We start from the raw sequence: 16,526 nt of genomic DNA, 5'->3' as shown, positions 1-16,526 counted from the left end.
TGAAGCCACAAAGTAAAAAAAAAATAGCAATAGAAACACAATATTCTCACGCCTGTATTAAAATCACTGCTATAAAATCGTTTATGTGAACATAAATGTTCTCTCCCATTACAATTATGCATAAAGTTGAAGTGTGTATTTTTGGAGAAGTCGGACATAAAAATTTGATTACTTGAAACAGTTAATATAATTGAAAAAAGAAGATAAAACTTATTTTGGTTTGTCTGAGGGTAAAAAAAAAAGATAACTTCGAGCTACAGACTACTCTTTTTAACTTTAGCGCACGTTTGAAGTTGAACATATTACAAAGATGTTTTGTCTTTTAAAAAAGTCGAAACTAAATCATAGAGGAATAAAAAATGATTTAGTAAATTTTAAGAAAAACTTAACTTTCATCGATTAAAAATCAACAATTTTGTTAATTTATTTTTTATTTTTGTCCTATGCAGAACGGAATTACGGTGTAATGGCAAGCCAATGGAAGAGTTAAAAATCTAGCGTATTGGGTGGGTCTACTTGTGCGCAGTAATTCACACAGTTCAAAAATAGCCTATCTCTTCCATCTTTAAAATTCTACCTCCGCGAACTGTAATTAATATCTAAGAATTTTATATGTTTTTCTCATAAGGTTTTAGTCATAAACTTTAATAACAGGCGTTGAAATTCAACACCATTTATAATAATTCAAATTGGTTTGTGGTTTTCAAATTTAGTACTTATAAAATTTGAAGTTCCAGTTTTTTTTGTACCGAAAATCATTGTTGAATGGAATGACAAACTTCAGCAATAAATTGCAAGGACACATTTAAAAAATAATAATTTTCATTTCCCTTCTGAACTTTCAGTACCAGTAGCTGTTAATAATCACATCGTAAGCAGAGGAACAACAGAAAAACACTGAGCGCACCCGAAAGGTAAGATTGCTTTTTTTATTTTCTGCATTAAACATCAAATTCGTTTAAATGATTTCTTATAGTAACCTTATGCGCAATAAACGTTTGACAGGCATACAGGCTTTAATGGCGATTTTATTTCCCCGTAGTTTTTATTTTACACCCTTTCCTTGCCATTTCCAACTAACTTTATGGCAATCAAAATTTGATGGTTAAGATTGGTCTCTATATGAACATTAGATCACCCGTTGTAAACGACTGCATTAAGACCTGCTTTATGGTTGTAGAAAATTAACATTAATTGTAGTTATGTAAAAATAAAAATGACATAAAATAAGTAATTTTAGTTGAAGGCTGTTTGAGTTGTTTTATTATGATTTTTACCCTCTTCGTAGTACTACGAGCACAGATTTCGTCGAATGATACCATCATATTATGTAACAATTGGAAGATTTTATAGATTTCTATTTTATACATTTAACATATAAATATCTATATATATATGCATTTTTAACATTAAATCATATTGAAATAGATACACAAAAATCATTACATATTAAAATTTTACGATGTATTAAGTTGCTGCAATGTAGCTATTTATTTAAGTGTTACTCAATGTTAAATAAATTATTTCTGGTGTAATTCGATACGAAATTAAAACTGGGAGACCAGAATATATAAATTCAAAATCACCCGTGCATTATTCTGTTAAAATACAATTAAAGTTGACTTTAAAGTTTATATATTTAAGTATTAAATTCATTGTAATAGACATTAAGCAAGTGACATTTTATATTTTGAATTTAACTGTTTGTCGGTATCACCCGTCGTTTTTGGATTTATCATACGGGTTTTAATTCATTTTCTATAATAATAGCTAGTGGACTGGATGGTCACTGCGAGTTGTAATATTGTATCTTTTAAAATTTTAAATTCAACTTCAAAATTTGGTTTGGTTTCATTTTTGTTGTATGAAAACGTACTACAAAAGTTCTTAACAATAGAAATGAGTTCAGCATTTGAACTGGATTTTTTCTTCAATTGCTATATGCATTCAGAAGGTTGAGTATATTTGAAATAGCGACCAAATCCCCCTTGAACAGTTCTGTTACATTAGTATTACACTTAAGATGAACGTCAATGATTTTTCTCAAGACGAAAAAGTATTCAAATATCAACTGAATGACCACACTTAGTTGTAAATGCCTACGCGTTCGAACTATCCATTATTTCAACCTTTTTAGAAACAGATGCTCCCAAAAAAAAAATTTAACTAAAAAAATACCCTTTATCTAAGAAAAAATAGATGCTAGCCAAGAAACATACAAAACCATGAAGTGTGTTATGTTGGATTCATGTCATGTATTTCTCGATTGAATTTTGCATATTTGTCAATTTCAAAACTATCAATGTTAAATTTTCCACGTCTTCATTTGCGTCTTTGTGATACATTACTTCCAGTTTTTGATTTTCATTGGAGTTCGGTATTATTTTGTTATTTTACTTTTTTTTTTTTTTTATATATTTCATGCTTCCCTTTGTTGACTTCCAACATGAAAATGTTGATTCTGTTGTCGGTGTTGATGTTATATTCAAATTTTGTCTTAAGCAATTCATAATTTTACTATAACAACTAAAATTATGAATTCCCAAAGACAAGATTTTGATATAACATATAAAGCATCTTGTACGAAAGAAAATTTCATTTTAAAAGAGCTACAGTTTCAATATTTTATCAAGACCTTGGTAAAGGAACGAAGTCTTTAGAAATTTGGAACACACAACGCTACCGCTCTCATAAATCAGATAAAAAAGTACTTGTTAATTTACAATTGGTAATAACTGTTGAAAATAAGATAAAGTCAAACGACAGGAAAAAGACACACCGTTTTAAGCTTGTAATTTACAACTTGGTAGACCGCCCGCATTGAAGAAAGCTTAAGTAACTGTAACACGCATTCATTAAACCTTAAAATGAAGAGACAAATTTATGTTCCATCTCTTTGAATAAGAGTATGATATTTTTTAACTTTTTCAAGAAAAACGGGAAACAGATTATTTAGATATAGGAAGATGTGGTGTGAGTGCCAATGAGACAACTCTCCATCCAAATAACAATTTAAAAATTAAACCATATTATAGGTTATATTTGACCGAATGTTCCTTGGTCACCCTATTAAGAAATCTTATTATTCAAAATGTTAGAGGAATCAAATATGACTCGATACATTTTAAATTAAATTAGTTGTGTTCGTATAAATATTGGTGCATTACTTTTTTTGTCGTGACTGGTAATGGCAAAAGTATACAAATTCAAAATAACAAATATGACTCAAGTAACAAAATGCTGAGAGTAAAGTCAATGAGCTTTCTCTTGACTGCAAATAATTTATGTCATATATGCATTTTCTTGAAATCGGATACATGTAGCTCTATTTTGTATGTGCATTTTATTCCTATTTTTCATTCATACGTATGCCTTTCGTCATCCAAATATATGATACAAATAAGTGTGTTAATGACATTAACTGCGCTTTGTTACTTTTCTTTTATTTCTGTCATCTAAATTTTTATAATAATTAGTGAACATCAATGAAGTATATTTTTTGACATCTAGGAATACAATTGAAGGTTTTGGATTTCAGAAGTCGTGTTGAATTCAATTTTAACATATACATTTCATGACTTCTACACTAGATCATAACAATAAAACATACAACGGTTATCTCTCGTAACAACTTCACCCAGTTTAAGAATTCTAATCCTCAATCACGATTTATTTTCATACAAATATTCATGGGAATTGTAATTCTAAATCGTGCTACAATTAACTTTCGTTTTCAAAGACACTTTCTAAGCGACGTTCATGTATTATGCAAGCTTTTATTTTCAACAATATAGTGGTAATTTAAAGTTGTGTGAGCAACATCTAAGTTGAACTGTGGCAGTTCCCCTGACAAATTTCAGTTATCATCATTTTTTATTACATTTCAATGATGTTAGAGTATTGTTTCAATTGATTATTTTATTTTAATACACGTCTATCACGCTAATTGTAAACGCATTCAAAACGTTGTGGATGATGTGTGGTTTTTTGCTTTTAATAACTTTATCGTTTTGCGAATTGGTCATGTGATTATAACGCTTCCAGTGGCCCATAGAAAAAAGGGAAACAAAGCTATATTCTAACATTCTCAGAAACACTACAGGATAAAGACAAAATTTTATGACGACTTTTGCAATAAAAATAGCATTCTCCTTTTCGTTTCATTAGTGTTGCTTAGCAACGTAATTACTAAAATCGAAGAAAACCATAACACATTTTAGGTCATAATTAACCATTTTTTGTACTGACACCCTATCCGGGAAAGTTTTTAATATTTTATGTACTATTGCACATAATATTGTTCGCGTGACTATTGGTATTTATGAAAAATGACGTTAAATAGTGTTACCTGAAGCTTATCGATTTATCTTTTTATCACTTAATTTGTTATAGAAAAGGGAAATATAAAATACTTAAAAAAAGAAAATGATTTAAGCTAGCGTGTTGCAGCTGCACAAAATGCAGAGCTAAAGCGAGATAACCCATTAGTTTCTCATGGATTTTTTAAGCAATAATGTTTTAAAGTCATTAAGCTTATAATGTTAACCTCAATTAGATTTTTAGTAACCTTGTACATACTGAGTAGGTGTATCTTTAAAATTTTGTCAATATTGAATATATTCTTCCCTAACATCCAAGATTCGTTACGTGGTATGGCTTAAATTTTCCTCTGTATATAATTTTAAACTTTAAGACCTTTGAGCGAATACAGAATCCATAGAAAACCAAAAGCAAATGTGTTGATCCCTTAAACGGTATTTCGTTTAAAATTCGTTGAATAAAAAGCACACTTACAAAACAGCAGTTAGAAGACTACTAACTTGATAAACTTGGACTGTCAATAAAAGTATTGTCGTTTAACCACCTAACCATTGTGAATGTTGAATCTAAAATGTAACGGAATATTTAACATCATAGTAACAAGCAGGATAGTTAAAGTGCAAAGTTTTGTGTACGATGATGACGTCACCAGTGGTCACAATTTATTTATTTGCCCATTTTATAGCAGATCGTTGAGTACCAATAGCAAGCAGTAAATTCAAGATATTTGTTTACCAAGACTCTTTTAGGGCGATAAGGCAAATTACCTGAAACAAAATATCATAACAAGAGATTACAAATCGGAAGAATAAAAGTTTTTAAGGTGGTCATAAAATGGAAACGTAATGTGTGGTCTCTGACCAAAATGTTGTTGACAAATAGGGTCAAAAGTCTACACCTACACAAACGGTTTTAAATTCTTTTAATTTAAGTCATTAAATGTTGTAATATTGAATTTTATCCAATCCTTCTAACTATACAAATCCTTGTCTAAATCGAGCCGAATTCGCTATGTTCAAACATATATCGAAATTTGAAGCTGCACTGTTTAATGGGATGATCAGTTTTTGAGGGTCATAATGTTCTTCCATGTCCGCTTATGGTATTGTGAGTCTTTCTCCTTCTTTTCAAATTTCAAAACGAGACTGATCTAAATCGACAGAGCAAAAACCTACCAGAGACATTGTTGTTTTTCGTCTCTTAAATGCCGTTCTAATTATTTTACTCCTTCATTTCTTAACTTGTGATTCAAATTATATATGTGGTTAGTTTTATTTTTATGGAATGTTTTGTTAATGTACACCTATATTTTTAAGTCAAACACAACTTTAAATCAGGTAAGCAATCCTTAATTCGCTTGAATACCTAGAAATAAGAAGATAAAGAGGTAAATTCCTTATATTTTGGTGTAGTTAGGTTATGTATCTCTTTAACATAAGAAGAAATAAATATAATAATAATTGCAAAGAAAAAACTGAAGTTCAACAAACGACCACCAACAATGAGCCAAACTCATACTGTATTGTCAGCTATTAAAAGGTCCCAACGAAAACATGTGACTTCATTCAAAAGAGAAAACCAAAGCCATCGTTTAAAAAAAACAATCAACGAAAAAACAGAAATGACAGACAGTTACCAACAACAACTTCTCAATAACAGGCAACAGGCTGGTATCGGCACTTACAGAATGTGTTCTTAAATGACCCATATTTTGTAAAGAGTCCATAAAGCGTTCACCCAGAAACGGTAGTTTTCTTGTTATTTTTTACCAAAGGAATATTAGATTATAAGTATACTATATTACATTAAATAATCATAAGTTGACAAATAGTGCATAAAAAAATCCAATAATTGACATATTTTTCAATCGCTTTAATACTGTAAAATCTTCAACTTTTTCTACCACACTTACTTGTCCATCTCTGAAAGTACGTACCAAATAAGACACTTGTTCTAATCTGAAGAGAATGAAACGCACCAACATTAAAACGCGAAAGAAATCTACAGGCCAACATACAGCCTTCACAAATAGATGTCGACATCAAACTAGTTCAAAATAGCAATTAATGATTTTTTTACCAAGATCCCAAATAACCCTATATCATTTCCACAATTAAAAATAAAAGATAGGACAAAAGATATCCACTGACATTAATCGTTTTAAATTTGGGACTCCTCGTGAATATGTGGTTGGGTTAAATCGTTTTTTATAACTCAAAACTCCCCCATTTCATCTCATGATCAGTGAACTAACACAGAGTGCATCAGGTTCATAGCCATATTGCTTTCTATGTTAAATTGTGCAATTCTCAAATATTCAAGGCTGTTTGTTCTTAATTTACATTTCATGTCATAATCACACATTATTCTGACGTATGATGAACACTTCAGCATACTTAACTTTGTATATTATTCCGCATTTTCAAGAAGTTTATAAAGTAGTATAAAAACCGGGTACTCCTGATATGAGTAACAGTGTAAGCATGCTCTCCTATTTTGATTTCATTGTTTTATATCATTGAGAAGGAACTTTAAAGAAGGCTTTTACCATGATCTCAACATTTGATATTAGAATTAACCAAATATAGTGTATGTTACTTTTTTTTAAAAGTTACAGCTATGCGTATGAACTATTTTTGATTGAAGACGTACTGTTGACTCTAATGGGTATTTGAAAAGCTCTCGTTGAGTACCAGGAAGCAACCGTAAATGCAGAAATGTAAAAATGTTTATTCTTATCACACGTAACATTACGACAGCAACAAAATTGAGCAATACTTGACCCACGTGTAAGAAGTACACCACACTCGAGTTTTGGGGTCTCAGGTTTTATTATCTTAATAAACATTGTATTAAGTGGACCAACGATTGATTGTAAAATGCAGATTAAATAATACAATTGGTTTTAAGTATACACGCTGCATATATTTAGACTTGTATAAAACTGAAGTTGTTTACTGTAGTATTTAGTACAGTATTTGGGTAGAAAAGTTTGTCAGAAAAATATGTCAGTGGCCTATATATAATTGAGCTATTAGTATTCAAAAATTACACACGCAAAAGAAAAATGAAAGTACTTCTCGCTAGCATGTGTTGGGCTTTTCCCTGTTTGATTAACGTTAGAAACCCATACAGGGACCAAAATAACCAACTATAGATACGTATGTGTATAGTTCACCTATGGGAATATCTAAAGACATATAGTGGGCAACAAACAGTCAACGACAAAATACAACTGTTGTAAATATTATATTATGTTTAGCTCTAATCTTCAAGAATCCGTGAGAGTTGTGAGTATCAGATTGTAAAATCTGCACTGAATAACCAATTATTCAAATAACGAATATATATTTATAGTGTATTGGTTTTTTCCATAGTTTTCCATATAACACTTGGATGCTTAAATACTTACGAGTAATTATTTCTATCCAATAAATAATAAATAAATTTGCTGTTTTTATGGTATTATCGGTTTTAAAAATAATTTTAAAACAATAAATATCTAATCAAGTAATATAAACATATTTTTTTGCGCAGTGAACAAAACAATTATTACATGTTTTAATTTAAAATGGGCCATTAACTTAAGAATGCGTTGAGGAACTGTTTCATTTAACATGTATATGTTTAAAAATGAAGACAATTGATGCATTTGAACCATTTTTGTGTGCACTTTTTGACCTTAAAGACAAGAAAGCTCTAGTTGTATATGATATATTTATATTACGATTGGAGTCGAGTGCACCTGCACGAGCGGGAATCGAACCCACAACCTCAGTGTTGACTGGCTAGGGATTACAATATGGTAACTACTTAGACCACTCGGCCACCGAGGACTCTTTTTGACATCAATGGATTATCGATTGCATGTGGCATTGATAAATGTAAACAAGTTTCATCGAATTTGTATGTGCCATGTGCAGCACGACAGTTGGATAGGAACATACCTACCCTTCCTGAGTACATGACTTCATTGCTGCATGAATGTATCTGGGGAGCGTGTTGTTCTATCGTGTTCAAGTTTCTTGTGTGCCGTTTTAATAGACTTGTATATTTTTGTCGTTTTTCTTTTGATAGTGTATTTTGTTTCGTTTTCCTGTTGACCTTGTTTTTGTCTGTTTGTCCGTTTTTCTTTAGACTTTAGTTTTTATCGTGTTTCTTTTGAAATTGTTTTTTTTTTGTGTATGTTCTTCAACTTTGTAACTTAACTGTCCCCTTGGTATTCTAAGTTTTCTACGATTAAGTACAACATGAATACAAATATGAACACGTGCAGTGAGTTGCATTATATCCCTTCCTAACAATATTACCCGGGCTCTTGACTATGCGACTTGCTTTCCCCAACTACCCACCAATGACGACAATTTAAACCCAAAACTATATAGAAGGACTTCATGACTGTTTTAATATCTTTTAACTTGTGGAGCTCTCAAAATGTATAGTTTTAACTAATGGTAATCCCCTTAAGTATGGTGAAATTCATCTGATTGTTATATCTAGATGTATATTTAACCTAATGCAAAACTCTTATTCCTTGCCCGGCTTTGGCTTTACGTTTTTGTCCTTTTTGGTTGATAGCTTTTCAGCCATTTTAATAAGCTTTGGGTTTTCAAATATCTGGCATCGAGCACCACTGATGGGACATTGATTGTCTAAATCCGCATCTTGTGCAATAAGGTTGTACCGCATATAATGATCTGTATAGATGTTTCATTTAGCTAATTGTTTTAACATGATTATAAGGGGAGACCTACAACGTTGTCGTGAGTCACCACCAAATGTTCCAATATAATGCAAAAGATAGGCGTAAGAATGAATAAAATAGGGTAGGTATTTGACACAACTATTTTTAATTTTGACTATGTTATCCCAACAAATATGTAGTTATGCTTTCAAATATCGTTTTACTTTACGAGTGTCATCTTTGTCCAGAATAAATCGTACCTAATGTGAAATGGATTTTGAGAAGCATCAATTGTTTACGTATTTAGTTAAAGGTGTATATTTCGACCAAACAATGGCCACAGATAAAAACAATACAAACCATGCCTTTGTTTAACCATAAATACATCAATATCTTGCATTGTACCATGTCAGATGTCTTTCAACTTATATTTCATCATTTTAAAAGACCAAGTCTCCGTTATCATATTAAATTTACGTATAAAAACGCATGGAGCATGTCATATAAGGGATTTATTGGAATTTCATGGTAATTTTGTATGCTGATATGCCCATTAAAAAATGGTGTGTGCGTTAGAAACGGGTACCAACGGGATTGTTGCGCTCGGGGTTAAATGTTCACTAAAATTCACCGGAAGCGGAAGACTAAAAATAATCTTAAAACAATGGTAAACAACTTTGATTTTTTAAATTACTTCAAAGAACAGTTATTACTCGTTACATCTGAAAAATGCCAGATTTTCATTGAATTTCCTGATTGTTCCCCAAAAGTCACCTCCAGATATTTAGGTGACATAATAAAGTACGTATTGTCTCCCGGAGACCATATTAATTTTTGTATTATTCACATGTGATTGATTTGCTGTTGTAATCAGTTTCATCATATTACATTAAATCGAAATAACATTTGATTTAAATGAAAAGACCTTAAATTATTTCTACAATTTTGTATCAAATTAACGGTATACGATTCCACCAAGTGTAGGGAATTAAGCTTGCTCCACAACCTTAACGAGAAAACATTGCATTTACCTTAACATCTGATATCTTTTTAGTTTGAGTTAATATTTCCCTACATATATAAAATGAAGGTGATTATCAGAAATCAAAATATCTATTTTCAGATTTTTAGCAATCTGTTACTGTAATGATGAAAGAAATACGAAGAAAAAAAATTAAGAAAATCTTTAAGCACAATTATGTTACCGATATATAAATTTATTAACGCAATGTGTTTCATTTACCTCCTGATTATAGTGAACTTTGGTCCATATTTGTATTGTGTATTACAAATATATGCGTTTGCTGCAATTGTAAGGAAGTTTAATTAAATTTTGTGCATAAATTGGTTTTACAAATTTTACAATCTCATATTATAGACATTTTCATTGTTTATATAATATATGCTTTATGCATCGCTTTTGGTATTTTTTTAGAACACTTAGTTTCAATAATTCTAAAGAATGTTTGAATCACTTTACTGAAAATTTGTATCATTTTACTGAATGTTGAACTAACTGCGATGATTGCTTGGATCATTTTTCTGAATATTTGAAAATTCACGTTTCTAATCTGTTTTGATATTTGAGTGTTTGTTTTCTCTGCAACTTGGTAACTAAATGGGCCTTTTAATTTTTTTTTATTCGAGCACCACTGCTAAGTCTTGTATTGACGAAACGCGTACCTTGTGTAAATTGTCAGCCTGGTTTATTTCTTTCCAACCACTATAGAAGAAGTCTCTGTTAGTAGAAATCATTAACATAGTCTCAGCAAATATATGTTATCCGGAAAATACCATCGATGAGATATTTTCTGTAAAAAAATCATAAAACTTTAAAATCAATCTAAGCAATATTTTTTTTATATCCAGGCATATATGGTCTTAGAAAAGTTTGACTCGCTTCCTGAATCTTCGGTTTTCAATGGGTTTCAACTTCGTTATTTATTTAACCTCTTACATCCAAGCGCCACTGGTGAGTCGTGCGTAAATGATCTCTTAAGCCAAAGGGGCATCTGGCACATAGACTTGTGGTGGTGTTATACTAGTTTTCATATTTTCGTTTAGTCTATGTATTTATTGCTGTAATTATAGCAATGTGTTTTTCTTGGTGATCATAATTAGGAAATTGAATTAGGACGTTATAAAAAAATTCAAAGAGAACACAGACTGTGCAAAGTTTGTAAAATTTTAGATGATGAGGAACACTTTTTCCTTCATTGCCAAATTAACAGTAATGTAAGACATTCCCTTATAAATGCAATTAAACCCCATTATCCTAATTTTAACCAGCTTGACTCAAACTCTAAACTTAAAACTATTCTAGATCCCAATAAAGATATTTTGTCTAGTGTTGTAGACTATATAAAGCAATCTATGGAATTGCGAAAATAAGGTCCACATTGGTCAATTATTATATACAACTATATATAGATATATGTTATTAATATCAACTTCACTTTTTAAAAACATTTATCATGTATAGTTATGTTTCTTGTCACTTGTGTATACAATGTACTATGTTTGCATTTTAACCCGTCAGGGTTTCATGTTTTTTTTTTGCAATAAAGATTATATCATACATTCTCGAATCTTTTAGCAATCATTAATTTTCATCTTAATGCATTCTTATATATAACGGTTGTTAGTCTGAACTACGTTTTGGCATATTTGTATCGTGTAGTCACTTGTCTGCTATACCCGTAAACTAACTCGGTCTTTTGTTTCCACCTTATACTTTCCAATAAATCGTAATGACTGTTTCTGGTCTTTAACTGAATCATAAATTATTGTATCACATGACCTTCTCCCTGTGAAGATTTACGTCCTTCAATTCAGACCGCTAGTGTAATATGACGTATCATTGTTACAATATTTTGTTATATATGATGGTTTATAACAAAGTTTTTCATACAGAAAGTCATGATGTATGTTTTACAAAATCATCTATATTTAACATTTGACACTTGTGGTATCCTCAAACAAAACGTTTTTACCCCATTTGATCATGGGAAGTTTCATATTATAACAATAGCTGATTTATTGTTGAAAAAAACGCTTGTCATTATACAAAATGTAGAGCAAATTGAAAGCGTTTAAAGATGCGATAGCGGATATCTCTTAAAACGATCTGAATTTTGATTATTTCTGAAAAGTTGGTAATGCATACATATTAAAAAAGAAGAACAAAATGAAGAAAATGGATAACGTATCAACTAAGAAAATCATAAATTTGTTCAGATAAATGTTGATTGCTTCTTCGCTTGGCACATACTGCATTTTCGGCATTAATATGCCAAATGAAAATGCACGTGTGGGTCAAGGGAGATAATAAAAATTTTATTATTTTTTTATCATCGGACTGTTCACGCCACCTGGATAGTTATAATATATGGACGTTTTCATGACCCTGTGACAAATTTGATTCCTTTTCAATTTATTTTATGAGCCGGTCAGTTTTGCCTTCCAAGATAAAACCGATGTTCATTTTCTGTTTATAACCTTTTAATTGGCACCAACGAGGTGTTTATGTCTGAAAGGTGTTTTAGACTTTAGCATAAAATGGCTGACCAACAAAATTATTTTGACCATGTCCAACCTTTTTGCTTTGTTGGCTAGAAAAGTAATCCATGATCCTAATTGCATTTTAGAGAAAATGTAATTGCAAATGTAATTGGAGCATTTTATGTGTGTCGAGGCTTGGAAAATAATTTAGTGAATTGAGTTTTCGTATAAAAGTTTGGTTTTGTGACGATTACTGTCCAAACTCGTCTTATCCTATGACTATTATAGCTGATACATCACAAGAATGTATCTTCATGTGTTGTTACATAGACAGAATAATTAGCCGCCATCAAGGTCTTGTGGTTGTAGTCATCGTGACTTTTGTTAAAGAGTTTTCAGCACTGATAAGAGTCAAAATCTGTAACACGGTTAATCTTAAAAAACAAAAAACGAAAAAAACGAAATCCTGTTATATTGAAAAATGTGGTATACATCTATTTCATACGTAAGAGTTTCGGCGATTTTTTGTACTTCCTCCGATTGTATTTCATCCTGCTAATGTATTAATCTTAAAGCTAGATATTGATGATATAAAACACACATTTATATTATTTAAGCGCACTTCGAAAACGTAAATAGAACTAGCAAGAGTAAGAATAAGAACAAAAACATATCCATCAAAAAGAAAGAAATTAAAAGAAAACAATCAAATAAGCTAATAATAAGCATGTTACAGTGCTAACTAAAATGGTTTTCATCAGAGTATTCTGAATGGTTTAACCCATAGCAATATACAACAATAACACGAAAACGTGATGATTCTTAAAAATAAACAATTTGCAGTGGCGGATCCAGAATTTTTCATAAGTGGGGGCCCACTGACTGAGCTAAGAGGGGGCCCGCTACAGTCACGCTTCAGTGATTCCCTAATAAGCAACCAATTTTTTTTCCCAAAAAAGGGGGGGGGGGGCCGGGCCCCCTGGGCCCACTCCTAAATCCGCCTCTGATGTGTCTGAGATTCTAAAGATTAGGCTACTACAAAACACAAGTAAATTCGAAATAACCATTAAAGCTTTCACAGTATCATTCATTTTCGGGTTGCTCCAAGACAGTGCATATTTGTTACTTGGTTCTCCATATGTTATCTTCTCAGTTCAACTTTTTGTTTATAATAGATGCAAGCAATATAACATTTAACGTTATTAATTCGATAATCGTGGTTCCAACGAACATTGAATATGCTTAATTTAAGAGTAGAACTCGTTGCATAGTTGTCTTTAGCTAAACTCAGATATTCAAAATACTTGTAATTCCCAATAATTAATGTTTTCTTTCCTTTTTCCATTGATGATTTGATGTTGTCTTCTTCGATCTTATCTACTAAACAAGAAGGTATAGATAAATGGACAGCCGAAAAACGATACCAATAGTTCAAGGGTTTATTGCTATTCTAAATTTAAAACATATACAGCTATATACGTATGGGAATAAAAAAGGAAATGCGAATTTTATTACTCTTAAATGGTTCTCGAAACGGATTTTTAAAAAAACTAAGAAATGCCTTTGCATCGAGAGTATAATCAAATTAACTCACAACCCCTATACAGTCTGGGTGACTGCTAAAAATAAATCAAAATAATGAATAACAAATGTATGAACTGCAAGATTAAAGTTAAAAATGAATAAATAGATATATATACTGGCTTGGTATTTTTTGTAATCTACAGATTTGTGTGTTAGGTAAAAAGTCAAACTTCAACATATAAAGTTAAAAGGAGGAGTTATTGGAAGAAAGCAATGAGGCATTAGTCGCACAGAACGAAATCAAAAGTTTGTTAAAAGTAACAAATTAAAACCTAAAACATACAAAATCAGTTTAATTGAAGTCTGGAGCTGGCATGTCAGTTAACTGCTAGTAGTCTGTTGTTGTTTATGTATTAATGTCATTTTGTTTATTTTCTTTGCTTACATCTTCTGACATCAGACTCGGACTTCTCTTAAATTGAATTTTAAATGTGCGTATTGTTATGCATTTACTTTTCTACATTGGCTAGAGGGTATAGGGGTAGGGTTGAGATCTCATAAACATGTTTAACCCCTGCGCCTGTCCCAAGTCAGGAGCCTCTGTCCTTTGTTAGTCTTGTAATTTTTTGGATTTTAGTTTCTTGTGTACAATTTAGAAATTAGTATGGCGTTCATTATCACTGAACTAGTATATATATTTGTTTAAGGGCCAGCTGAAGGACGCTTCCAGATCCGGGAATTTCTCGCTACATTGAAGACCTGTTGGTGACCTTCTGTTGTTGTTTTTTCTATGGTCGTGTGTTTTGTCTCTTTGACACATTCCCCATTTCCATTCTCAATTTTAAAATAAGTAAAGGTAGCAGACAAAGCTGCATCAAGTTCTGAAAGGTTTCAATTTTCAACAAGATCTGAATATCTGTCGTAACGCCAATTTCCATCAAGGAGAAGGACAAAAACCATAGTTGAACATTGTTGCATGGCTTTTTGCTGTCTTCTGCTCTTTTGTCGAAATATTGTTTCTTTGAGACCCATTGGTGACCTTCATCTGTTTTCTGCTCTGTGGTCGGGTTATTGTCTCTTTGAGACCAATTGGTGGCCTAAATCTGTTTTCTGCTCTGTGGTCGGGTTGTTGTCTCTTTGAGACCCATTGGTGGCCTTAATCTGTTTTCTGTTCTGTGGTCGTGTTGTTGTCTCTTTGAGACCCATTGGTGGCCTTGAGCTGTTGTCTGCTCTTTTGTCGGGTTGTTGTCTCTTTGAGACCCATTGGTGGCCTTGAGCTGTTTTCTGTTCTTTTGTCGGGTTGTTGTCTCTTTGAAACTCATTGGTAGCCTTGAGCTGATTTTTGCTCTTTGGTCAGATTGTTGTCTCTTTGAAACCCATTACTGGCCTTGAGGTGTTTTCTGCTCTTTGATCGGGTTGTTGTCTCTTTGAGACCCATTGATAGCCTTGAGCTGTTTTCTGCTCTGTGGTCGGGTTATTGTCTCTTATAGACATTATAGACCATTGATGGCCCTGGTCTGGTTTTTTTTTTAGTTTGGTTGCAAGGTTGTCTCATTGAGACCTATTGGTGGCCTTAATCTGTTTTCTGCTCTTTTGTCGGGTTGTTGTCTCTTTGTGAATACCCATATGGGCCTTGAGCTGTTGTCTGCTCTTTGGTCGGGTTGTTGTCTCTTTGAAACTCATTGCTGGTCTTGAGCTTTTTTCTGCTCTTTGATCGGGTTGTTGTCACTTTAAGATCAATTGCTGGCCTTGAACTGTTGTCTGCTCTTTGGTCGGATTGTTGTCTCTTTTAGAGACATTGGTGGCCTTGATCTGTTTTCTGCTCTTTGGTCGGGTTGTTGTCTCTTTGAGACCCATTTATATCCTTGAGCTGTTGTCTGCTCATTGGTCGGATTGTTGTCTCTTTAAAACTTGATGCTGGCCTTGAGCTATGTTCTGCTCTTTGATCGGGTTGTTGTCACTTTGTGAGATCAATTGGTGGCCTTGAACTGTTTTCTGCTCTTTGATCGGGTTGTTGTCGCTTTGAAACCCATTGATAGCCTTGAGCTGTTTTCTGCTCTTTGGTCGGGTTGTTGTCTTTTTGAAACCCATTGCTGGCCTTGAACTGTTTTCTGCTCTTTGATCGGGTTGTTGTCGCTTTGAGACCCATTGATAGCCTTGAGCTGTTTTCTGCTCTTTGGTCAGGTTGTTGTCTTTTTGAAACCCATTGCTGGCCTTGGGTTGTTTTCTGCTCTTTAGTCGGGTTGTTGTCGCTTTGAGACCCATTAAAATCCTTGAGCTGTTTTCTGCTCTTTGGTCTGGTTGTTGTCTTTTTGAAATCAAATGCTGGCCTTGAGCTGTTTTCTGCTCTTTTGTCGGGTTGTTGTCTTTTTGAAACCAATTGCTGGCCTTGAGCTGTTTTCTGCTCTTTGGTCTGGTTGTTGTCTCTTTGGCACATTTTTCGTTTCCATTCACAATTTTATTCAATTCACAATTATTTTATTGGTTATAAGTAGAA

General features: G+C 32.3%; 1 protein-coding gene across 1 annotated transcript in view; it reads left to right on the top strand.

Annotated features, from left to right (window-relative positions):
- The first annotated feature begins 675 nt into the window (after window positions 1-675).
- The window catches only part of LOC134708494 (homeobox protein php-3-like), a 64,089-nt gene continuing 48,238 nt past the window's right edge, over window positions 676-16,526 (top strand). The window contains exon 1 of the mRNA XM_063569080.1: window positions 676-914. The gene's annotated coding sequence lies outside the window, so the exon portion shown is untranslated. The remainder of the gene's footprint in view (window positions 915-16,526) is intronic.

The sequence above is a fragment of the Mytilus trossulus genome, chromosome 2 (assembly GCF_036588685.1).
Source record: "Mytilus trossulus isolate FHL-02 chromosome 2, PNRI_Mtr1.1.1.hap1, whole genome shotgun sequence".
Taxonomy (NCBI): domain Eukaryota; kingdom Metazoa; phylum Mollusca; class Bivalvia; order Mytilida; family Mytilidae; genus Mytilus; species Mytilus trossulus.
Note: the sequence above shows the minus strand (reverse complement) of the source record. Positions and strands in the feature narration are given on the sequence as shown.